Source organism: Musca autumnalis, unplaced genomic scaffold (genome assembly GCF_047663935.1).
Source record: "Musca autumnalis isolate F117 unplaced genomic scaffold, ASM4766393v1 scaffold_4, whole genome shotgun sequence".
Lineage (NCBI taxonomy): Eukaryota > Metazoa > Arthropoda > Insecta > Diptera > Muscidae > Musca > Musca autumnalis.
In genome coordinates, this window is record NW_027411977.1 from 152,135,255 (window position 1) to 152,161,374 (window position 26,120).

Below are 26,120 nucleotides of genomic sequence, written 5' to 3' on the forward strand. Positions count from 1 at the left end.
TGTTTACAAAACGCACTGACAGCTTGCAAAATTTACTGATCGCTACCAATATCATGATTTCATCCCGGCGAAGGGAATTATCAATTGGCTTTTCAGTTTTTGAAATGATGATTTTTTTAGTGAAAACCTGAACTCTTTAAGCATCGAGTATTCTCATGTTAATGAGAATGATGCTCACTTTTCGGCTTTCCCAAAAAAACACCAGAACAAAATATTTGCAAGCTGACAGCACGATTCAACTAAGAAATCATCGATTTCTGTTAAGTTGAAATAACATCAACACAGTTACCTGTGAGTATGTCGTTGGAATTTTATTTACAAAATTCCGTTTTGCGCGAGCCTTCGCTGTTTTTTGTTTGTTTTGTTTTAGTTGAAGATTCAATCATATGATTGTCTAAGTCTGGAGTTTCCCCCATTGGCTTAACTTCATCACTTTCCTCTTTGCAGAGAAAAATGTTTACAAAACGCACTGACAGCTTGCAAAATTTACTGATCGCTACCAATATCATGATTTCATCCCGGCGAAGGGAATTATCAATTGGCTTTTCAGTTTTTGAAATGATGATTTTTTTTAGTGAAAACCTGAACTCTTTAAGCATCGAGTATTCTCATGTTAATGAGAATGATGCTCACTTTTCGGCTTTCCCAAAAAAACACCAGAACAAAATATTTGCAAGCTGACAGCACGATTCAACTAAGAAATCATCGATTTCTGTTAAGTTGAAATAACATCAACACAGTTACCTGTGAGTATGTCGTTGGAATTTTATTTACAAAATTCATCCCTTCGCCGGGATGAAATCATGATATTGGTAGCGATCAGTAAATTTTGCAAGCTGTCAGTGCGTTTTGTAAACATTTTTCTCTGCAAAGAGGAAAGTGATGAAGTTAAGCCAATGGGGGAAACTCCAGACTTAGACATTAAATGTTTTTATTAAATATGTTTATGCTTGTTTTGTCGTTAACGTTTGCTTGAGAAAATAAAAATGAAAGAAAATAGAAGAAAACAACTTGCAACGAATAACAAGAAGAGGCAAAACAACAAACACAGAAAACCATGTACATGGGTTTTACTACTTCATACCCCTCGCCAACAACCTTGACGTCGCCATGTTAAAATCGTGCTAGTCTGACCATCGACTTACGTAACCAAAAATATAGTTCAAGTTTCGCCTTGATGTACATCAGAAACTTGGTGAAATGGAGTTAGTTTTGAAAGCCTAAGCTGGAAAATCAGTATACCACAAAGTTCCCTGCCTTTCTGAGTACTCCACAAAACACAAAAAGTACAAGGTAACATGAATTTATCAATAACTTATGATGTGTTACAAGGCCATGAAAGGCTTTATCCTTACGATTTTTTGGAATGTAAGTGCATATCTTCTATCTTCTGAAAGTTAGTTTAGGACACGCCAACTAATTTCTAGAAAATTATGGGAGGTTTAGCAGTAATTTTTCAGGAGATTCCTCTACCTTTCTCCCAGTCTTGGTTTGGCTGGCTTATGTGTTTCACGAAATCGATTATTTCTATATTTTTGTTACTTTTGCACATTATTTCAACTAAATTGGACTAAATATTCAAAAATAAGCAAAAATTCCCTTTATTTCTGCCATTTTTATAATGAAATATAAACAGTTTTCTCTTTTCTAGGATAGCGTTTTTCTTTAGCGCTAAATTTTAATAATTTGCTATAAAATAAAATAGTTTTGCACACAGGAACAAAGATTCTGTTCACAATTATTAAAATGTATACTAATATTGCAGAAAAAGTTCGATAATGACCTGTTTTTTGGGAAAATATTTAAGAAAAGTTACAAAAAACCGAATATTTTTGACGCATAGAAAACAGGGTTAACAACGTTTTCTCTGCTATTCTCGCTAACCCTGCGTTTACAAATGACAGGACAGTTGACTTCATGTATTGGTTGTCAAAACCCCAAAACTTGCCTTTATGACGTAGGCGTCCAGACAACTGCAAAAACAGTTGTAAAATTATGAATGAAAATCGTCGATTTCTTTTTGTTTTTATTATTTATTTTGTTTTTGTTCATGTTCTATTGTTTTCAACACATTTTAATTATTATCTCACACATTTTTACAAAAAATATTAAAATTTTGTTAACCCGGCTGTCTGTGAAAGAATGATGGACAGCTGGGAGACAAACGACAAATGTATGTATGTGTTAGTAAATCAGAGTTGTATTTGAAGACAAACTGTCTAGTGTAAACGCCTAGTTATACATACATTTTTTAATTGCCACCGGACCAACATTTTTTAAGTATTTGGTTTTTTTGGATATTGGGTATGGGCTTCTAAAATACTGAGGTGCTATTATTGGTGAAAGTGAAAACCGAATATTTTTGACACTCACTGTACATAAAGTGACTGTCACTGAAAATGATGCAACATAAAATCAAAAATGTAATCGTTGATAACTAGATAGTAGAGATTTTTTAACAATTCAAAATAAAATTTTGTAGACTGATGGCATAAAAAAATAAAAATAACAAAAACTGGGCATTTTTAAATTGAACCTTTGGGCGTGAATGACAACAAAGGGTGTTGAAATTTGTGTTTTTATAAAAGCAAACATGGTCAAGACAATAGCTTCGTTTCCTTACTTTTCAATAGTAAAACTCGTAAAAGTGAGAACTAAAAAATTGTTCCCACACAAAAGTTTTTTGAAATAGTTCGGGAACAGAAAAATGGAAAATACAGTCGGACCTCGATTATCCGTGATGGTCGGGACCGGAAGCATTACGGATAATCGATTTTCCCGGATAATGGAGAGAATGCTTTTATGCAGTTTTTGAACATATTTTTAATTAAAAATGACATAATATTGTAAAACAATATGAAAATCTGCAATTTTTATTAAATTTGTTACGGTAATCACCAAATTTTAGAAGGATAAATAAATATCATCATCATCATATTCATCTGAATTGACTTTGTCCCATGGTTTTTGTGATACCATAAATATACAAATTGTGTAATACGGGAGAATTTCCAGTTTTCGTTTGTTTACCTTTTGTTTGCTTAATCTTAATAATTGGAAAATGTTTTTTACTCCCGGGTAATGAAGATTATAACGAAAAATAGAAGAAATGGAAAAGGTCCAATATTTCTTTTCTATCACGGATAATGGAGGTTCCCGGATAATCGATTCACGGATAATCGAGGTTCAATGTACGTCAAAAAAAAACTGGAACAAATGTCAAAGTCGGCGTACCAGCCAATCAGACCCCGGCAACCATGTTACTATTTTTTACACGCTCAAATTTGTCGAGTAAAAAGTTTTTAAAGCCATCTTTATTTAAAGAGAAGTGAACATTTTACAACTTTTTTTGTACGGGAACGGTTTTGAGGGTAAAATGTGTAAAAGTCGTAAAAAGTGTAAAAACTTTTAGTTGTGGAACAAAACTATGTTTCTAAAGGCCTGCGTACATAAAGGCAACCGGGTTGCCCTTTTTTATCAGAAGTTAGCAAGGTAAGCAGGCAAGGCAGCTTATGTACGCAGGCCTTAAAGGCCTGCTTTCCTGCTTCATTTCTGACATAATAGAAAATAACAGAATAAAGATGGCCGAGCAAATTTCGAACTGGGTTGCCCTTTTCTTTTTTATTCTTTTATCAGAAGCAAGCATGGACGTACGCAGGATTTCATTTCGGGGGGCCCAACATGACCAAAAATCATGAAAGTTAAAAATGTTGTGTAGCTATTTTGAAGGGTTTTAGTTGGTTTTATGTATATGCAATATTGATACATGATTGAAATTTGGAACAGAGTTGGATGTTTAGAATTGAAAATGAACCATATCAGACCACGTTCGATATAGTGTCCCCATACAAAAGTTGTTAACTAAATTCTCCAACAGAATAAAAAATCTTTCAAATGAATATTACCCATATAGGTTTACGTTTTGGTATATCCTAGAAACTCATTAGCTCTTATTTGGCATTTTGTGTTCTAAATCCCGCAGAGAATTGATTTCGAAAGATTTTCTATAATTCGCCAAAATATGGATTTGTGAAATCTTTTGGTGAGAGAACCTCCAAGTAAAAGGTGGTGCAAACAGATCTCCGTTTGAATACAAGGATTGCATTCGCGAATATATCGAATATATAGACAGTGTTTGGAGGATATAAATAGTTCGGCCCGAACATAACGCCTTTTTTCTTTAAAGTGCATATCCAGATATGCATTTATTTTGTATTATTGTAAGAAGTGATATTGTCCATGAAAACCAACTAAAAATTCAGAAAATTACATTAAGAAAAAAAGAAAACATTTTTTATCAGGAATCGTGCGATACAAACTACGACTCATAGACTCCAAATCGAACTCGCAGAAAAATTTCGCTATAAAAGCTCGGCAACATTTTAGCTGAGTCCTAACAAAATAGGTTAAGTCGAAAAAACTCCATCTGATACCTCAATGGTTGTTGTGTTCCCGCTTATTTCTATCTTAATTGTATTTTTTTACTCGATGGCATTAACATTTTTCAAGGACTATGCCCAAAAACCAATCGCTTATGTTTTTGGAAAACAAGTAAAAAAGTATCAGCCGAGTTTGCCAACGGAGATATACCCAAAGCCTGTGTGAGTCTGTAGAGAGATCGAATACGGGACCCATAACCAAAACAGAAATGTAATAGAGAAACATAAAAAGACTTTATTTTAGTTGCAAAATACTCGTGCAAAAAATAAGATGTGCATATTTGACAGTCGTTAAGAAAAGAATAAGAAAATGTAATTATTGCTAAACATATTTTTGTTTAATATTTATATAATAATTGTTAATTATTCTTTTAAAGTCAATTTCCGTTATGATTACCTTCGGAGAGGATCGAAATATTGGAAAAATAAAACTAAAATAAAAAACAAAATCCTATTGTTTTTATTTTCTGACAAAATCTTTTTCCTAAACATTGTGTTGTCAGGGAGTTTCAGAACTTCGTTGACATTTTTGGACGTATGTATATACTTTCCGACCAAAATATCAAAACATTTAGGGTATACAGCTTCACGATTGTGGGCGTTGCGAATAAATGCTTATGTTGTGCTCATAATTTTGACTTCGATAATAGCGCAAAAGTTTTGCACTTTTGTATAGAAGATACCTGAAAGAAGTAACCGATATAGTCCATTTTGGAAGTGGACCTAATTTTGGAAGCATTCCTTTTAATAGTTATGGTGTCAAACCGTAGTTTTAGTTGATCACCGTAAGATTTAGAGCTTTTTGATCATACCTGACAAAACCATGGACTTACCCATGAAGAATAGAATATCGCTGTAAACAAGACCGCAAGGAGTACCATTGGTCAAAATGTACAATGGCTCCTCGAACAGCCCTTAAACTAAAATTACGTTGAACTATTGTGAGGGATCTATCCGAAGATGTTGTCCCAAATAGATCCCAGTACTTGATATATGATATATGTACATCTGGAAGTAATTTTAGGGTATTCAAAGTTCCGGTCAAATCGAATAATTGAAATTTTGTGTTGGAAGTACTGAAGGAGTGAATCGATATAATCCATATTTGAACCTAATATGTGTCTCAAAAAAGTCGATTGGGATTTCGTGAGTTATTGCGCGCATGATTTTGGGAAACATTTTAAATTCTTGTGGGGGAAGTGCACAAAGGAAATTGTGTGTTTGGGGTCCAAGGCGGTATTTGCCCTATGACATACCTTAATTGGTCCATATGACCAAAACAGGCTGCCAATGAAAGCAATGAAGACAACTTTAACCTGTTTTGGTCATATGGACCAATTAAGGTATGTCATAGGGCAAATACCGCCATGGACCCCAAACACACAATTTCAAAAGTAAAGCAAAGAGGAGCCCAGCAAAATTTGACGGAAGGGGTTCTTTGCGATGACGTGATTTCATGTCATCTTTTGCATTGGTTCAAAGGAAGTCGTGGAAGATCCGATCTTTTCATTAGGATTTGAACCAATGCAAAGGAAGTCGTGAAAGATCCGATCTTTTCATCAGCATTTGTACCCATTCCATCGATCCAATAGAGATGATGTTTGTGTTTTTATTTACACACCTGTTTATTTTCATTTTGGTATGTTCCAGTACTGCAAAAATCTACTAATTTTTACTATTTTCTCCGATAACATAAAGGAAAAATTGTTATCGTAGTAAAAATAAGTAGATTCTTGTAGTTTCTGGAACAGACCAAAGTTGTTAGAACTGTCGTCGTGATGTTGTCTTACATTTCCTGCATATCAAACAACTAAAACTTCTAAACAATTGGTATTATATGAAGTCCCAACCATCGAGCTAAATCAATCAAATCTCGCTTCTTGGAATTTGAAAAAAGTCCGAAACGAAAAGGAACAAGAATCTGAAAATAAAGAAGAAACTACTTTTGGAAAGAAACAATTAAAAATAAATTAATTAAGCATAAATGGTATTTTCCATAAAAAGTCTCTCCTCCCCGTTCGTTACATTTTGTTCTTAGAGATCCCTAAAGCAAGCCGGGTTGTAGATCCCTACATATTTCCGTCACTAAACAAAAGAGTATAAATTACCAAAATGTTGTTATAAAATAACAAAATTATAAAATAAAAGTAATTTACGAAATAAAAATATTTAAAGGAGTGCATTTGGAGTCCATGTTGAAATCTGAACTGGTGATGGGAAGATAATTGAAAAAACCTTTTGTAAGATGAAAGAATATCAGTTGCGGAGAACGGAGGAAGTAATCTTTTGCGTTGCAGCGGTGGTGATTACATTGCAATTTTGGATGTAAACTTTTGAAAAACTAAACTGATAAATTAATTGTAGCTATTTCATGAATTCGTTTGAATTAATAAAGAGTTTTGTTTTTCATGAAAACCATATTTCAATACAGCATTTCCATTTTCCAAACAATATGAAAATTTCATGCCAAGGGGTTGGTGAAAATGACATGCCAAGGCATTGGTTAAAATGACATGCTTAGGATCCAGAAAAGAACGTCATCTTTTGGGGTCCACGCTCATATAAAATTCATCGATGAAGATGCTAAAAAGATGACATGCTAGATCACTTGCACCCATGATTGAATGTCATCTTTGGCATCGAACATTTTGCTGGGAGACTCTGTTGTGGTATGGCGTTGTATGAGTGCTTCCGGTGTAGGAAATTATGTCTTTATCGAAGGAATTAAGGATAAGATGTATTACCTAAACATTCTGAAAGGATAATTTGAAATTTAGGCGCTGAAAAATGGGATTTTAAACAACATTCCAATTTTATCAATATATGAGCCCGAGCACAAATCACATATTTTTCCAAAATGGATGCTCTGTAACTGTCCAAAATAATTCAAACACCTCCTCGATCCCCGGTTTTGAATCCTATATGGAGTATTTTGGAGACAAATATAAAAAATCGTAACATCTGAAGTATATGAACCCTGAAATATGCCTTGCAAGAAGAATGGGGAAAATTCCGATATCTTGCCCCGAAAATTTAGTTAAATCTTTGCCAAAAAGGCAAAAAGCTGTAAAGGATAACAAAGGATGTCATACCAAGTGCTAAACTCCTAAGAAATCCTTTTGGTTTCATAAAACTTTTAGAGTGCATACTTTTCACTGTGAGGTAGAAATCAATGTTGTTTAACCATTTTTATTTTTTATCTAAATTTACCTGAATTTCGTTAATTTTATTTTATTATATTTAAGTTAAAATGTAAAAATATAAAAAGGAGTGAAATCGCTATCATTAACCAATTCTTAGCAATCGCAGTTTTAATGAAAGAAACTGAAGTGGATACTTTTGACTGTGATTCACTGTATATAAAATTGGAAAAATATATTTTTCTGATCAAAAACAAAAAAAGCACCAAAAGGGTTAAAAATGCCCAATTTTTGCTTTCGGGTAAAATTTTACTGTAACGGTACTGTAAATTAAATAATTTTTCTATGCCATCTTAAAGACAACTTTTCAGTCTACAAAATTATATTTTGAATTGTTAAAAAATCTCTACTCGTTAGTTATCAACGATTACATTTTTTATTTCATGTTGCATCTTTTTCAGTGACAGTCACTGTATGTACAATGTGGATCATACGAAGGACACAACTTTGGTAATTCTTCAAGAAAACATAGATTTGGTAATTTTTTCCAAAATTTATTTGTTATTTTCCACTATATTTAGGTATAACGAAATCGTAAATAAACTTTGTATGTTTTGTTTTGAGGACTAATAGCAAGAGATTTGCACAAAAACCATATAGTTTTCATAAAATTTGTTGCCATAAATTACGAATTAAAATGAACATTTTTACAATTTTTGGTTTTGCAAACATTTGGTAGTCTAACTGTATGCATATGATTAACATTGAACAATTCTTAAGATCGTAAAAAAATTGTCTACTAAAATTCGGAATTTTTAACGAATAAATAGTTCACAACGAAGTGTAAAAACGAACTATCGATCATTTAAATTAAAGCGTTCACCATTGCGAATGCACATCTGCTGCATATTAAACAGTCCGAACAATTTACGAGTGAATGCAATTCGTCATTAATGAGTTAACTTATTTGGATTTCGTTTGCTAGTAGCATAGCTCAAACCTGTTTGATTATAGTCATAACATATTCATAGCCACAAAACAATGTGTGTGTCGATACCCAGCATATTAAAAATAAATTAAAAACTGAGACGGTGATGGATGATAACCATAAATGCAATTCAATCAAGTGTCTCACCATTGGAAATGTGTCATTCATAATTTTTACAAGAACCCAGTAGGCCGGGGGAATAGATGGTTAACGAGTGGGTAATGCCGAAATAGTATGGTTTATTGATTACAGAACACATAATTGTTAACAGTTATGTTTTCCACGTATGTGAACTTAAAAAAACAAAATTATTTTTGTTTTCTTTTTATGTAGCTTCTGCTACACTTTATTCTGAATCAATTCTCTGACTAAAGATACAAATAATTACATTCTGTTTTTATAACCAAAAAAAAAAAAAAAATAGCTTATTAATCGTTAATAAAAAATGTAATAAAACAAAATAGCTTATTAATCGTTTTCTGATTCTTTGCAACTTTATTGTTTTAATTCGCTTAATAGTTTGTTAGAAAAAGTGTGTTTAAGAAAAATTATCTTTTCCATAATTTTGTCTGAAAAACAGGAAACAATAAAATAAAAAAATTAAATTAGAATGAGGCTCCGGCGAAATATGAAGAATGGTTGCCTTTCTTCTACAAAATATAGGTATGAGAATTAATAGAATGATAATTATTGATATTGTAGTGATACTTGCAGTAATTTGGTTTATTTGTTGTTTTCTATTTAAATTTGTAAAATTGTCTTCATATTTAATCTATTGTATAGGGCAAGTGCACCAATAGTCGACACTTTAAGGATTTTGTTATCTTCAGTCTTATGTCTTTCCGAGTCTAAATCTCCAATCAAATTGAATTTAAGTTGTTATGATTCGTAATTTTGTGTGGTTTTAGATTATCTAAACAACTTTTTTAATTATTTCTGTTCAATATGCAAAAATTGCAATATTAGTGAAGTACTGTTACCACAACGTACATATGTACTTCAAATCATGACTTTAAATCGCTTAAGACTCATTTCTTTTTGAAACTATTTTTTATTGTTTAGTCTTTAACGTATTTGTTTAACATTTTTAATAATTTTTATCTAAAAGTAATGGATAAAAAAAAACAATTTGTTGTCCCAAAAGTCGGCATAAGCAAAAATTGCACAGTTACGAATATTTTTTAAAATTTTCTTAAGTGTTCCTGTAATTATTCTCTACCTATACATCAAAAATTTTGTTGAAACTTTCTTCGTTTTAATATAATTACAGAGCTTATAAAGTTAACATCTCTAAAAATTTTTATACCCTCAGCATTTATGCTAACGAGGGTATATACACTTTCATACGGGCAAAATGTGCCTCATCAAAATAATGGTTTTAGACCCCAAGTATGTTTGGACGAAATGTATTTCAGACAATTTGGAGTTGATTTAGCAATGTCCGTCCGTCGGTCTTTCTGGCTGGTTGGAGCGCACGATAACTCTCGAACGGATCAACCGATTCGATCTAAAATTTGGCTTTCGTAATACTTTGTCCAAACTTAGTTTGAGTTCGAAGATGGGTTATATCGGTCCACTCCTTACGGTACCTCCCCCACAAAAGTTCTGAAATGTTCCGAAAATTTGTGCGCACGATAACTCTTGAAGGGAGTAACCGATTTGGTCCATACTTAGCACATCGTGAAATTTCTACCAGACTTAGATGAGGATCCAATATGGACTCAATCGGTCCACTTCTTCGGGTACCTGCCACACAAAATTTCGGAAAAGTTCAGTTTAGGACCTGCTCTCGAATCGCTTTGATTTTTGTTGTAGCAACTTGTATGCACAGCCCCCCATACGAGGGTACATGTTTCATCATGGGCAAGTCTATACTTCCTGAGAAAATAGTCTGAAAGTTGCAGCGCAAGATAACTCTCGAACGGATCTGCCGATTAGGTCCAAAATTACGCTTTCGTAATATTTTGTGCAAACTTAGTTTAAGTTCGAAGATAAGCCTTATCGGTCCACTTCTTCAGGTACCTCCCTCACAAAAGTTCGAAAATGTTCGGAAAAATTGTGCGCACGATTACTCTTGATGGGAGTGACCGATTTGGTCCATACTTTACACATCCTAATATATCCACCAGATATAGGTCAGGTTCCAATATGGACTCTATCGATCCACTCCTTCGGGTACCTCCCACACAAAATTTTGGATAAATTCACTTTAAGACCTGCTTTCGAATCACTTTGATTTTTGTTGAAGCAATCTGCATTCGTTGCCTCAATTACGACAGTAAAAGTTTTTTAGGAGCAAGTCCATACGTCTTGAGAAAACAGCCCGAAAGTTGTAAAAAAAACCCTATGGCACCATATGTAGTGGCTGGAGAGCTCGAACCGAATACTGCGTTCGTTCACACTTTGGATATCGTAATATTTATTCGAATATTAGATGAAATTTGAAGGTGGTGCTTATAGGTCCACTCCTTCCGGTACCTCTTCCACAGAAGTTCGAAAATATTCGCTAAAATGGTACGCGCGATATCTCATAGACGTAGCAACCGATTTGGTGCAAACTTTGGATCCCTAAATGTTGTCGAAACTTAGTTTATGTTCAAAAATGGGCCCTACCTGTCCAATACTTGGGGTACCACCCACACAAATGTTCAACATTTTTGTGTGGTTAAGGGTCTGTTCGAGGATCCTTTAGATAGCGATATTATATTTTTTGTAGGTTAGTATGGTAAAAAATCCCTATCTATCGATATCCCCTCAAATTTTGTATACCCCCACCATAATATGGAGGGTATATTAAGTTTGTCATTCCGTTTGTAACTTATCGACATAATCATTTGCGACCCCATACAGTATATATATTCTTTATCAGCGTAAAATTCTAAGTCGATTTAGCCCTGTCCGTCTGTTGTAATCACACTATCTTCCGAATGAGTTGAGCTACAGGGCTGACAATTCGTACACATGTGTTTTGGAACTTAGATCAAAGATGGGCTATATCGGTCCACGGTTTGGTATAGCCCCCATATAACGGTACCGCCCGATTTCAGATATTTTTACATGTTTAGCCACATTTTCAGACTGAATTAGCTATAATTTGACATTTAGGGTTCCCAGTGAGCAAGAAACTACTCCACCAAAAATTATGGACATAGGTCCACGTTTTCTTATATCCCCCATATAGCGGTACCACCCGATTTCCGGTATTTTGACGTTTTTAGGTACATGATATGGTCGAATTAGCAATACTTTGGCATCAAGAAATTTCTCCACCATAACTTATGGTCATAGGTCCACGGTTTGGTACAGCCACCATATAGCGGTACCGCCCGATTTCACCTATTTTGACGCTTTTAGCTACATTTTCAGACCGAATTAGCTATAATTTGACATTTAGGGTTTCCAATGACCAAAAAACTTCACCACCATAAATTATGGGCATAGGTCTACGTTTTCTTGTAGCCCCCATATAGCGGTACCGTCCGATTTCCGGTATTTTGAAGTTTTTAGCTACATGTTCCGGACGAATTGGCTATAATTTGGCACTTAGTGTTTCTAGTGGTCAAGTGACTTCTCCAGCTAAAACTGTGTGCATAGGTACTTTCGCAACAGAAAGGAAACTAATAATTCCATATTAGCTCAGAGTATTTTATGGTGGAGGGTATAAAAAGTTTTTTAACTTGTTAGCTTTAATCCTATCCATATTTTTTTCGATTCATGAAAACCCTCCTAAATACATACGATTTTTTTGGAAAAAATTATTTCAATCCTCTCAGGCTAAGGGTATATCTCTGTCGGCAAAGCCGACTGATACTTTTTTACTTGTTTCTTAAGAAACTTGCATTTTCGGTTGTGTTGAAACCCCCTCACTGACAAAAACTTAAATTTTGATATAATAGTTGGTCCTAGCTTAATAAAATTTTACACAAAGTTAGCTGACAATATTGTTTAAGTATTTTTAAGATTATTTTCGTATTTTGTTTTGTTAATTTTTAGTTATTTGAGTTCAAATCCAAAAAGTGCCGACTACTGGGACGTGCCGACGTTAGGAGCATTTATCCTATATTATAGTACGTTTATATATAACCGGATTTAACAAACCCACTGGGTTTCAAATGTCAACTCCTTTGCGTATACGTCAAATTAATCCTCAATAAGAAGGTTAACCCTGCAAAAGGCTATAATATAAACATGGCCTAAGTCTTCTAAATTAATTTCAGGTATTGCTCTGTTTTCTTTTATTTCTTTTAAAAGGAAAGCTTAGATTACTTTTTTTATAATTAATTTTTCATTTTTAAACGTTAAATTACCGACATTGACAATTTTCATTTTTTTTAATTGTGGCTTATATTAGTATGGCTTCCTACATAATTATAATTATTTGTAAAGTTATTAAATATGATTTTAAATATTATTATTCCTTCTTTTATTTCTTTTACTTCAGTGCTTTTATATTCTTTAAGTGTGTAACTTGCTGTCTTATTTTTAACAATGCTTAAGATACAAGGGTCAACAATTTGTTTTAGATTTCTATATAGACTTGATATATTTGGAAAATATAAATTTTGATTTTCATCTATTAAAATTTTGTTTTCTTTTAAATATAATGATTTATTAATATTATTGGGTAGTGGCTCAAAAATTATTTGTGCAAAGGATATATTGGAAAATTGGGGAATGGAAAGGATGATGATAATTTGGTCTTTTTCAAAGGAAACGGAAACTTTTGTCTTAGTATATTGTTCAAAGACATTGATTACATCAATTGCCTGTTCATCGAGTAAGTCTGTTGGTATTATACCTAGTTTACTAGTAAATATAACTCCTGCAATGTCATCAGAAAGTGTTTTATTTATATTATGTTATATTACCAATTTCGAATAATAAATGATCTGATTTCTTGTTAATCATCACTGTCCATATATCCTGTTACAAAATTCCATTCCTTTACCTAATCCATTTATTAATCCTCGTTTAATTCTAAAGTTAGGTGAAAGATTATTTAATTTAATTTTTAAGATATTAAAATTGTTTAATGTTGTGTCATGTAATGGCATTAAGTCTGATATAGAACCATGTAATAAATTAATATTGTTGGCGATAACTGAAATAGTATTATAGTAGTTAGGTCTTGTGTTTCCATTAGTTGGGGTTGAGTGATATTCACCATTAAAGTGAGCAGTAATATAGATATTTGTAGTTTCATCTAAAAAGGATAATTTATATTTATAATTAAATTATGTTGACGCCTGAATTTCGTCAAGATTCTGAAATTTCTTTTTTATGAGACTTAGGGCCATTATTACATGTGTTCTTTTACTATCTGATGGATTTGAAAATGCAAAATAAACTAATTTGGAGGCATTAAAAATATAATTTTCACATTGAAAGTTAATGACTTGAAGCTCCTCCTTGACATTCAATCATCATTTTTAACTTTAAGTTAACCGGAACGCTATAAATCTGTTCGGTAAATCCAAACTATAACAAAAGAGGACTTATAATAATGGGGGTTATAGTATTTAAAATTCCAACCGCTCACGACACGTTCACTGTCAAGTTGGGTTACATTGATTTTTCGGAATTTGGAGTGGTTCTTTCCACCTCTTTCATGCTTTATATAAATTAACTAGCAAAATGCCCGCTACTTCGTATGCGGAAAAGAAATAATATTCAAATAAACATTTAATACTAGCAAAATGCCCACTACTTCGTATGCGGAAAAGAAATAATATTCAAATAAACATTTAATATGGTGAACACTGAACATTTTTATGTACTTATAGCTATTTAAATTGATATTTAATTTCTTTCAAGTACTGTTCGAGCATGTTTTGTTCGAATCTCAAAAAAAGACCTTTACACTTCAACAGCGACCTACATTTTAAATTTCAGTCCGAATTTTGGAATTTGTGATATCAAAATGTAGAAAACCGATCGATTCCCCGGTCAGGCAACATCAAATTTTCGACGGTTGCAAAATACCCCCAGTAATGTTGGCGACATTTACTGAGTATTTCAGTCATGTAAAACTTCTCTACAAATGGTGTCGTAAGGCACGCCGTTCGGACTCGTCGATAATCAGTACGTCCCATATCATTGATCTAATATGAATCGGGGTGCCCAATACCAAATTGATTGCAATTTTGTACTTTTCACACACTAATTATATTATTCCAGCTTCATTGCTACACCAACGTCAAATTTAATACCATTGTGTATTTCTCAATAAGTCAGCCAGCCCTAAGCCTAATTTCAGAATTTGTATGCATTAAAAAAAAAAAAATCTTATCTAAACACCAACACCATCCCTCAACAACAATTCGAAATTCCACTTTATCCCTTCAACGACAAACTGGTACCAAATTCAGTACCTATAATATGTATAAGTTAAAAAACTACTGCCTTTTATCCAAAACATAATCCCAACCGCAATTTAGTATTTTTCGTATACATAAGTACGTACACATAATATCGAATTTCAGGATACTACCCTATCCTTCCACCTAAAACTAAATTGTACGAAATTAAGTACCATTTAGTACTTTTCGTAACCATAAGTACGAACTTCCAAAACTATCTCAGTCCTACACTCCAACAGTAATCTAAAATTCAGGATTCCAGCTCTCTCCGTTCACCCAAATATAAATTGTACCAATTTAGTACCACTTAGTACATTCCGTGCCCATAAGCACGAATTTCCAAAACTTCCTTAACCCTACACTCCAACAATAACCTTAACTCGAAATTCCACGATTCCTGCTCTATCCGTTCACCCAAATATAGATTGTACTAAATTAAGTGCCATTTAGTACATTAAATACCCATAAGTACGAATTTCCAAAACTACTTCAATCCTACACTCCATAAGTAATCTTAATTATAAATTTCAGGATTCCAGCTCTATCTGTTTACCCAAATCCAAAATGTACAAAACTTAGTACCATTTAGTACTTTCCGTACCCATAAGTACGAACATCCGAAACTACCTCAATCCTACACTCCATAAGTAATCATAATTCCAAACTAACTCAATCCTACAGTCCAACAGTAATCTTAATTCCAAATTTCAGGATTCCAGCTCTATTCGTTCACCCAAATCTAAAGTATACCAAAGTTAGTACCATTTAGTACTTTCCGTACCCATAAGTACGAATTTTCAAAACTACCTCAATCTTACACCCCATAAGTAACTTTAATTATAAATTTCAGGATTCCAGCTCTATCTGTTCACCCAAATCCAAATTGTACCAAATTTAGTACATTTAGTACCTTCCGTACCCCTAAGTACGAATTTCCAAAACTACCTCAATCCTTCACTCCATCAGTAACCTTAATTCCAGATTTCAGGATTCCAGCTCTATCCGTGCACGCAAATCCAAATTGAGTACCATTTATTACTTTCGTACAAATTTCCACAACTTGTTCAATCCTACAGCCCAATAAAAATCTTAATTCAATATTTCAAGATTCCAGCTCTGTCCGTTTACCTAAATTTAAATTGTACCAAATTTAGTACCATTGTACCAAATTTAGTATTTTCCGTACCCATAGGTACGAATTTCCAAGATTAACTCAATCCTACAGTCCAACAGTAATCTTGATTCCAAATTACAGGATTCCACCTATATCCATTCACCCAAATCCAAACAAATTTGACCATTTTTAGTACATTTTAGTGCTTTTCGCACCCTTGTAGGACGGATTTCCAAAAACCCAGCCTTATCGAGCACCTTCGCCCCAAGACTAATCCTCACCCAAAATTTGGGAATTCTAGCTTCAGCCGTTTCGCCTGGGCGTTGATTCTTAGTCGGCCCCCCACACAAATTTGACCATTTTTAGTACATTTTAGTGCTTTTCGCACCCTTGTAGGACGACTTTCCAAAAACCCAGCTTTATCGAGCACCTTCGCCCCAAGACTAATCCTCACCCAACATTTGGGAATTCTAGCTTCAGCCGTTTCGTCTGGGCGTTGATTCCTAGTCGGCCCCCCACACAAATTTGACAATTTTTAGTACATTTTAGTGCTTTTCACACCCTTGTAGGACGAATTTCCAAAAACCCAGCCTTATCGAGCACCTTCGCCCCAAGACTAATCCTCACCCAAAATTTGGGAATTCTAGCTTCAACCGTTTCGTCTGGGCGTTGATTCTAAGTCGGCCCACCACACAAATTTGACCATTTTTAGTACATTTTAGTGCTTTTCACACCCTTGTAGGACAAATTTCCAAAAACCCAGCCTTATCGAGCACCTTCGCCCCAAGACTAATCCTCACCCAAAATTTGGGAATTCTAGCTTAAGCAGTTTCGTCTGGGCGTTGATTCTTAGTCGGCCCCCCACACAAATTTGACCATTTTTAGTACATTTTAGTGATTTTCGCACCCTTGTAGGACGAATTTCCAAAAACCCAGCCTTATCGAGCACCTTCGCCCCAAGACTAATCCTCACCCAAAATTTGGGAATTCTAGCTTCAGCCGTTTCGTCTGGGCGTTGATTCCTAGTCGGCCCCCCACACAAATTTGACCATTTTTAGTACATTTTAGTGCTTTTCGCACCCTTGTAGGACGAATTTCCAAAAACCCAGCCTTATCGAGCACCTTCGCCCCAAAACTAATCCTCACCCAAAATTTGGGAATTCTAGCTTCAGCCGTTTCGTCTGGGCGTTGATTCTAAGCCGGCCCACCACACAAATTTGACCATTTTTAGTACATTTTAGTGCTTTTCACACCCTTGTAGGACAAATTTCCAAAAACCCAGCCTTATCGAGCACCTTCGCCCCAAGACTAATCCTCACCCAAAATTTGGGAATTCTAGCTTAAGCCGTTTCGCCTGGGCGTTGATTCTTAGTCGGCCCCCCACACAAATTTGACCATTTTTAGTACATTTTAGTGCTTTTCGCACCCTTGTAGGACGACTTTCCAAAAACCCAGCTTTATCGAGCACCTTCGCCCCAAGACTAATCCTCACCCAAAATTTGGGAATTCTAGCTTCAGCCGTTTCGCCTGGGCGTTGATTCTTAGTCGGCCCCCCACACAAATTTGACCATTTTTAGTACATTTTAGTGCTTTTCGCACCCTTGTAGGACGGATTTCCAAAAACCCAGCCTTATCGAGCACCTTCGCCCCAAGACTAATCCTCACCCAAAATTTGGGAATTCTAGCTTCAGCCGTTTCGCCTGGGCGTTGATTCTTAGTCGGCCCCCACACAAATTTGACAATTTTTAGTACATTTTAGTGCTTTTCGCACCCTTGTAGGACGACTTTCCAAAAACCCAGCTTTATCGAGCACCTTCTCCCCAAGACTAATCCTCACCCAAAATTTGGGAATTCTAGCTTCAGCCGTTTCGTCTGGGCGTTGATTCCTAGTCGGCCCCCACACAAATTTGACCATTTTTAGTACATTTTAGTGCTTTTCGCACCCTTGTAGGACGAATTTCCAAAAACCCAGCCTTATCGAGCACCTTCGCCCCAAGACTAATCCTCACCCAAAATTTGGGAATTCTAGCTTCAACCGTTTCGCCTGGGCGTTGATTCCTAGTCGGCCTCCCACACAAGTTTGACCATTTTTAGTACATTTTAGTGCTTTTCGCACCCTTGTAGGACGAATTTCCAAAAACCCAGCCTTATCGAGCACCTTCGCCCCAAGACTAATCCTCACCCAAAATTTGGGAATTCTAGCTTCAACCGTTTCGTCTGGGCGTTGATTCCTAGTCGGCCCCCCACACAAGTTTGACCATTTTTAGTACATTTTAGTGCTTTTCGCACCCTTGTAGGACGAATTTCCAAAAACCCAGCCTTATCGAGCACCTTCGCCCCAAGACTAATCCTCACCCAAAATTTGGGAATTCTAGCTTCAGCCGTTTCGTCTGGGCGTTGATTCTTAGTCGGCCCCCACACAAATTTGACCATTTTTAGTACATTTTAGTGCTTTTTGCACCCTTGTAGGACGGATTTCCAAAAACCCAGCCTTATCGAGCACCTTCGCCCCAAGACTAATCCTCACCCAAAATTTGGGAATTCTAGCTTCAGCCGTTTCGCCTGGGCGTTGATTCCTAGTCGGCCCCCCACACAAATTTGACCATTTTTAGTACATTTTAGTGCTTTTCGCACCCTTGTAGGACGACTTTCCAAAAACCCATCTTTATCGAGCACCTTCGCCCCAAGACTAATCCTCACCCAAAATTTGGGAATTCTAGCTTCAGCCGTTTCGTCTGGGCGTTGATTCTTAGTCGACCCCACACAAATTTGACCATTTTTAGTACATTTTAGTGCTTTTCGCACCCTTGTAGGACGAATTTCCAAAAACCCAGCCTTATCGAGCACCTTCGCCCCAAGACTAATCCTCACCCAAAATTTGGGAATTGTAGCTTCAGCCGTTTCGTCTGGGCGTTGATTCCTAGTCGGCCTCCCACACAAATTTGACCATTTTTAGTACATTTTAGTGCTTTTCGCACCCTTGTAGGACGAATTTCCAAAAACCCAGCATTATCGAGCACCTTTGCCCCAAGACTAATCCTCACACAAAATTTGGGGATTCTAGCTTCAGCCGTTTCGTCTGGGCAAGACTAATCCTCACCCAAAATTTGGGAATTCTAGCTTCAGCCGTTTCGTCTGGGCGTTGATTCTTAGTCGGCCCCCATACAAATTTGACCATTTTTAGTACATTTTAGTGCTTTTCGCACCCTTGTAGGACGGATTTCCAAAAACCCAGCCTTATCGAGCACCTTCGCCCCAAGACTAATCCTCACCCAAAATTTGGGAATTCTAGCTTCAGCCGTTTCGCCTGGGCGTTGATTCTTAGTCGGCCCCCCACACAAAGTTGACCATTTTTAGTACATTTTAGTGCTTTTCGCACCCTTGTAGGACGACTTTCCAAAAACCCATCTTTATCGAGCACCTTCGCCCCAAGACTAATCCTCACCCAAAATTTGGGAATTCTAGCTTCAGCCGTTTCGTCTGGGCGTTGATTCTTAGTCGGCCCCCACACAAATTTGACCATTTTTAGTACATTTTAGTGCTTTTCGCACCCTTGTAGGACGAATTTCCAAAAACCCAGCCTTATCGAGCACCTTCGCCCCAAGACTAATCCTCACCGAAAATTTGGGAATTGTAGCTTCAGCCGTTTCGTCTGGGCGTTGATTCCTAGTCGGCCTCCCACACAAATTTGACCATTTTTAGTACATTTTAGTGCTTTTCGCACCCTTGTAGGACGAATTTCCAAAAACCCAGCCTTATCGAGCACCTTTGCCCCAAGACTAATCCTCACACAAAATTTGGGGATTCTAGCTACAGCCGTTTCGTCTGGGCGTTGTAGATCACATCATCACTTTACTCTTTTATATATATAGATATATATATAAATTTATTATAGCTTCTCTGATTGCTTGTTATTCATTTGTATGTATAGTTCCATTTTTAAAATCAATTGGTTTCCTGCACGTTCTGGAGTATATTGTATTATTGTAGAACATTATTATCCTATAAATTTTTTTCTTCGACACTTTCTGTGTCTCTATTGGGATCGTGTTTAAGGAGTCGTATATGTTCATTAATTGTATTATGAAGTCTTTCGACATCTGAATTTGAGGTATGATTGTTCTCTTTAAAATTCTCGAAGAGGCAATGCTTTAAATCCTAATTCATTGTCCATAATGAACTTTTTTATACTTCCAACTGTTGAAAATATTGTGGAAGTGCTTTCTTAAATTCGATCCAGGATCTATCTTTTGTCCTTATAGCTTGGGCATGCTTTGAGAATTTGTCTAAAAATTTTAAGAATAATGTTTTTTTTTCTAAATTTCAAAAAACGTCGGCATTTGTAATTTAGTAAGTTTGTATTGTAGTTGTATTGATTTTCTGTCATATTTTTCTCTGTTACATACATATATCACAGTTATTAATGAATTGCGTTATACGTAGTTTTAGTTGTGTGTGGTAAAATAATATTTAGTTCAGCAACATTTTCGTTAATTCCTCTATGATTATTTTTTAAATTTTCCTTTTCTATTATTTCTGTTAACTCATTTTCATCTAATATTTCATTAAGAAGATATTTAGAGCGTATGATTTTGAAACCGTTGTTTTCTCCAAAATATTTATGGAAAACATTTTTCAATTCGTTGAAAACAGATTCACCACCATTTATGAAGGTTTTATCATTGCTAAAATGATTTTTAATAGAGTTATTAGAGTATTCTCATCAAAAGCTTTTGTATAAATTGTCTTTCTGTTATTCTTGAAGATTTGTTTGTTTTTTATGTTCAGTGATCCTGACACTGTCTTTTGGATTACAATTTGTCATCGATAAAATTGAGTGGGTTATTTGTTTCAGGAATAGTATTAGATACATTTCATCTTCGTTGAAATGTATTTCTATTCTAGATAATGCGTCTGCATTACCGTTCATAATACCTTTTTTATATTTTATATCGTAATCATATTCTTGCAATCGCAATCTCCATATAACTAGTCTCGAATTTGGTTCTTTTATAGAAAATAAGCAAACTAAAGGTCTGTGGTCTTTTTTAATTAAAAACCTTGGTCCGAATATGGTCTAAAGTATTTTGTCGACCATACAATCGCAATAAGTTCTTTCTCTATTATAATATAATTTTGTTCTGCACCATTTAGACTACGAGTAGCTTAGCAAATAGGATGACCATTCTGTGATAGGACAGCTCCGAGAGCAAATTTACTTGCATCAGCTTGAAGAACGAATTTTTGGTTAAAATCTGGATATGCTAAGACAGCAGAATTTGTCAACTTACTTTTAAGAGATGCAAATGCTTCGATATATTCTAAATTTGTAATGTCAAAGACGAATTTTTCGTAAGACATAGGTCTGGCTATCTTTGAATAGTCTTTCATAAATTTACGATAAAATCCTAGAATTGTTTTATTACCTTTTGTGCCTTTGGTAAGGGGAATTTTTGCACACATATTATTTTATCAGGATTTGGTTTTATACCTTTTTCAGATACTACGTGTCCAAGAAAGTTTGTTTCTCTTTTCATGAATTCGCTTTTACCCAGTTGGACTTTTAAACTAACTTCCTTAAGTCTCCAAAATACCTTTGTTATAGATTCTACATGTTCCTGGAGTGAAGTCGAGAATATAATTATGTCATCCAAATAAACTAGACAAATTTTATTGATTAAACGCTGGAAAGTGGGAGGAGCTGTTTTCAGTCCAAATCGCATACGAATAAATTCGTAATGACCACCTTCCACGTTAAATGCTGTCTTTTGAATATCCATTTCATGGATCTCGATTTGGTAGAATCTTTCGCCAAATCCAGTGTAGTGAAGTATTGACAACATCCTAGTTTTTCTAGAATTTCATCAATGTTTGGGATTGGGTATTTGTCATCTATTGTTACTTCGCTGATTCTTGCATAATCTACGACGAGTCTCTCTTTTGTTTTGCCGTTAGCATCCATCTTTTTCGGAACTATCCAAACAGGTGCCGAATAAAGTGAGTGACTGGGCCTTATTATGTTTTTATGTAACATTTCTTCTATTTGTTTCTTTACTTCACTATTGTGTACATAAGGATATCGATATTTTTTTGCTGCAATAGGGAAAGGACAGTTAACCTTATCTCATGTTTAATGGCATTTGTAAACGTAAGGTCACTTTCTTCCGCGTAAAATATATCCTTATATTTTTTAATAATTGGTAGAAGTTTTTGATGTTCCGCTTCATTTAAATGGTCTAAACGAATTGGTTCCATAAAAGGTATGTCAACTTTTTCATCAAATTCCAGTGAATAAAAATGTTCGTTATTTCATCTGTGCCAAGGGTTTCTACCAAACTCGTTGTGGTAAATTTCCATTTACTTGAACGAAAGCACTGATTTTATTTTCCGCTTCATATACTCCCTCCATTAATTCAATATTCTTACCGTTTAATATGGATTGCGGGTTATACATATATTAGAGTTAGGCAATCTCGTTCAATTGAACGATCCGGATCACTAACTTGTTCAATGGACACCGGTAATTTCTTTGACAAACTGCGTATACTTAATTTCACACGTTGGTTTTTATGATGTTACTCATTCGTCTTTGAACGAGAATAGTGATACGGATCGTTCAATTAAACGAGATTGCCCAACTGGTATCATGACTTGGTGCAGTCCTCTTTTTTCGAAATATCGAATGGGAATGTCAGTTTCATCAATTCTTAACAGGTCATCCTTCATGTTTACTATTGCTTTGATTTGGCTTAATATATTATTACCAATTATACCATTATATTTATTGTGAAATTGGCAAACTAAAAATTCTAATTTTGTGTCAGTAATTATGCCGAATTCCTTAAAAGCTGGAATTGCAACTGTAGCATGTAACGTATAAGAATCTGTGGCTGATATTGTTGGGAGTACTAACGAAGAAAATGCACTGTTTATTTCGGCCTTGTTGCTCGTCGGAGGGGGGGTTCGAATAACTTCATGGCTCCCTTGCCACCTGACCACTAGGGAATATAAATGATTTCTGTGCATTTTTTTTTAATTGAACCAATTAAGGATATACAAGTTTCGAAAGGAAACGGAAGTCAAAGAGTAAAGATAGTATATGAGGAAAATGAAAATACACCAACAAGTTGCTAGAGAAATATACAACATGACGGCAGAAACAGGAAAGAAGCCAAATGATGCCAGGCAACGAGATGGTTTGTTGCCCCAAAAGCCCACCCAACCTAGGTTGCAACATTTTGTTTCCGGTTACTATGCAGATCGTGGTGTTGCAACCCCAAAATCTGTCTACAACCTACCCATGTCTACGTACAAGAGCGCACAAACAGATAAAGTGGTTAAGTTTACTCGAAATTCATTGTTTCTTTATTAACTAAAAATTCACAATCAACCTTCATAATTTTGTACGAATAGAACGCTTAATCTAGATCTTAAAAACATTAGAAAAAAGCTAATCTCAGAGACTATAGAATCTTTGCTATAAATGACAAAAAAATCATGGAATAGATAAATAGGTATTCATGAGCATGCCTTAAAGCTAATGGATGTTACTAGTTTTTAGCGATATTTTCATTGATATCTTAATAGTAGTTTTCAATGGTAAATTTAGTTTGTTAACGGTTAAAGTTATAATAAAGAAGAAAGAACAAGATTGGATAATGAAAAGCGATTTAGAGCATTACCCCAGATAACTATAAAATAAGTTAAATGAAGTGCCCAAGCTGCTTGAATACGGATAAATTAAATTTTTAGACTTATTAGGTCCAAAAAAAAACTGTCGATAGATTAAAGTTAATGTTTAAATATAATTTGTTCTTCATATGTCAACATTTCCCTTAAGCATGCATTATCAAAAAGGTGACGATTAAATTTGTTTTTTTTTTTTTTCCTTTTTTTTATTTCTTACAATGAACAAGAACCATATGTTTATAGTGAAGTTGCATCATTCAATAAGCTTCATAAAAATTAAGTTACTTTCAATGTTATAACAGAACATATGTTTCATGATCACCTTTTTGTACTTTCTTTTCATCAAAAAAATAATGTAAATAATATAAGGTCGTTGACTTACGGTTGCTGCTGAAGTCCCTCGCTGAAAGTACTTTCACGAAGCGATGTCGGCAGTGCTGTCAATAAGTAGAGATTAAGAGATGCTGATGTGTGATCAATACATGTAATTTCATGCTCAATGATGATGACAGGTTATTTGTTGTGGTAGCCTGTTGGGAATGTTGAGAGAGTTTAGCACAGCAATTTAGCAGACAGAAATGTTGCCAGAACAAAACTTTAGCAAGATATTTGAAATTTTAAATTCACGTATGTATGTTGTTCACACTTATATGCTAAGTAACATTGAGCGGGAACATGACCGAAAACACAATTTAACAGGATGCTTAAAAACCGATCATTGAATGTATGTAACATTGTTTTAAAAACTGCATGTATGTGTGTTTGATTGTGTGTTCGGTGATCTTCACGCTATGTACAATGAGAACGAACCGTAAGACAAATTCTCCGTCTGATTTCTGTTTTTTTTTTGAAACGTTATTTTATGATACCAGAAGGAATATTAGGTTGAACCGAAATGAAAATGGCACTCAAAATTATGATTTATGGTCGAAACGTGAATGACTTATAAATACACAATACGAGGAACTTATAAAACTTATCGTAGTAGTTGCAAGCAAATTAATTTCACTAAGAATTATGACAGTAATAGATTTCAGGCTTGTACATAATATATTTGGGTGTCGGTTTGTTTAACTCTTCGATCAATTCTGGCTTGTTCACTCCGTTCTAGTCACAATTTCTGCAATTACTTATATGCACGTTACCTCAATGGATCACATTAGGTGAAAATGATTTTGGGCACCATCAAAAATATCAATGTGGACAGATTATAATTTAAACCAGCGAGGTGGATATTTAGCAAGTTGTTATTTTTTCTTCTCGAACCAAGCAGATATTACATATTCTTCTTTCCATCACATTGTCAACGGTTTTACGTCACTCAGCGGACAGATAGAGTGTTATTAGTCAACTGAATTCTGTGCATTGTTCAGCCCTTGGTTTGGTGCCTTACGATCATGCACAAGAAGCCGTGCTCTCACAGAAACCAATTGCTGTTCGACCTAACAGAATTAATAAATAATTAAATGAGAGAACAATTTTGATCGTAATTCAAAGAATAAACATTTACCTAATGCAAATTATATCGCTATTTTGTCTCTCCAATAAAGCAATGGAAATCAAAAATTTTTTGAAGAACCCCTGTAGGGTGGCTGGTCACGTTCAACAATTATATTCACAAATCTCCAAAGCAACTAAATTGAAATAAATATGATAGATTGCATACACCTTTCCGAGTAAAAGAGTCGAAAGAGTTTCTACTTACAATTGGCAAAACGGTTGCTAACAATTTAAGTTTTGGAATAAGTTTGATATAATTTATAACCAAAGGCTATTTTCACTTTGGGAAATTAAAAGTTGGATTTCTTCCTTAAAATTCTTGATGTCTAATGTTCAACTTGAAGTAGCCAAATGGACGAGATTTTCTCCTCGTACGTATAACGAGGCCATATGAAGACGTATAGCTAACATTTTCTTTCCATGAAATTTGCTAAAATCGCAAAGATAAATGAGGGTAGAATGACAACGGTCCAAAAGGAAATTTTCCTACAATTAACTAGTTTAGCGGCAGAGGTCGCTTAATTAAGGTCGGTTACAATTTCGAATTTGAATATCTGAGAAGAGAAAAAAAATATAAAAATATTGTGAAATCTTGTGAACATAATTTGCCAATGCAAGCGCCAATTCACAACTTTTTTAAGAAATTGTAATAGTATATTGAAGAGTCTTAACGTTCGCCACATCGCAATGTATTTTCCATTTAAGATTGCAAATACCAAGATTAATTATGGAGTGTGTTGCTCCAGTGTCAATGATAAATTTTAGACGTCCTAATTTGGGTATGCACACGATTCCCCGGCCAGTCAACATCAAAATTTTCAACGGTGGCAAAATACCCCTCAGTAATGTTGGCGACATTTCCTGAGTATTTCAGCCATGTAAATCTTCTCT

At 34.8% G+C, this 26,120-nt stretch overlaps 1 protein-coding gene across 4 annotated transcripts in view; it reads right to left on the bottom strand.

The window, feature by feature from the left end:
• The window catches only part of LOC141402607 (uncharacterized), a 152,060-nt gene that overhangs the window by 67,582 nt on the left and 58,358 nt on the right, over positions 1 to 26,120 (bottom strand). The window contains exon 1 of one of the 4 annotated variants that reach the window (XR_012412677.1): positions 24,112 to 24,216. The exons of 2 other annotated variants lie outside the window; for them this stretch is intronic. The gene's annotated coding sequence lies outside the window, so the exon portion shown is untranslated. Of the gene's footprint in view, positions 1 to 2,246; positions 2,368 to 24,111; positions 24,217 to 26,120 lie in introns of those variants that run through there. One more of the 4 variants, XR_012412678.1, reaches the window with a different exon arrangement.